Genomic DNA, 1,247 nt, shown 5'->3' on the forward strand with positions numbered 1-1,247 from the left:
TATGGGGGACTTTTGGGATAGCATTGAAAATGTAAATGAGGAAAATGCCTAATAAAAAAATAAATTAAAAAAAATGTCTCCTTTTTTTCTTTCTTTCTTTTTGGAATCAGTGTATGATGACTTATTGAGGAGAAATATATGTGAACTATAAAATACATTATTTACATTTCCAGTTCACCCATGATCGTCCCCTTCAGTCTAATCAGGACCTGTAGGTTGTGAAATGCCTAAGGCAAATCCATTAACTCTTAACTCTTCCTCTTCCAGATTCATATTCTGCTGGCCCACAAGCTGTGATCATCACACCCTTGATGCAGATTAATCACATCCAGCAGTCATGGTATCAAAGGTCAGGTGTACTGCATGACTGTAAGAATTATAAAGAGGAGGGGAAACATTCGCAAATGTGTTCCTTTCTCCTTGCAGTGGGGAGTATCAGTAGCAGAGCAATCTCCAGTTCATATCACTGGTGACATGACAAGGGACCCTACAATATCAGGGTCTCCTTTGCAACCATGGCCATCCACAGCTCTGTGGGGGCTTGCCCATCTCCTTTGCGGGTGAGCAAGGATACATGTCGGCATAATGGCTTCTGTGTTTGTCAGGAACAGCTTCATTTTTAGCTAGGTGATGAAAGATCACCGGGGAAGGACAGAAGCAACTGCACTGACGGTGTGACAGTGACTGTGTTCCCCAGAGTCAGGTAAGGTGGCCACATCCTGTGGGATACAGCAAGGAAGATGGTATTGAATGAGTGGATAGGCAGCCTTTTCCATGAATCAGGATGGCTTTAATGACAGTCAGCTGTTGGAGGCACGACAGAGTATAACAAGGCAGTAATTAGGAGGGAGAGAGAACTGCCTGACCACTCAGAGATATAAGTAAGTTCTCTCTCTCTCTCTCTCTCTCTCTCTCTCTCTCTCTCTCTCTCTCTCTCTGCCCCTCTCTCCCCCTCTCTCATCTTCCGTACACATACACACACATATACATATACACATCTTTCTTATACTCTCTGACTTATTAGAATTTAATTGTTATCTATTAATGTCATCTTTAAATTATTAATTAAAATACTAGTGATTATAAGCTATGACCACAAGTTGGCTGAGTTTTTAACAAGTGTTTTCATATTGTATAAACAAGTCCATTCCAGAAGAAGAAGAAGAAGAAGAAGAAGAAGAAGAAGAAGAAGAAGAAGAAGAAGAAGAAGAAGAAGAGGAGGAGGAGGAGGAGGAGGAGAAGGAGGA

This window comes from Mus caroli, chromosome 10, assembly GCF_900094665.2.
Source record: "Mus caroli chromosome 10, CAROLI_EIJ_v1.1, whole genome shotgun sequence".
Lineage (NCBI taxonomy): Eukaryota > Metazoa > Chordata > Mammalia > Rodentia > Muridae > Mus > Mus caroli.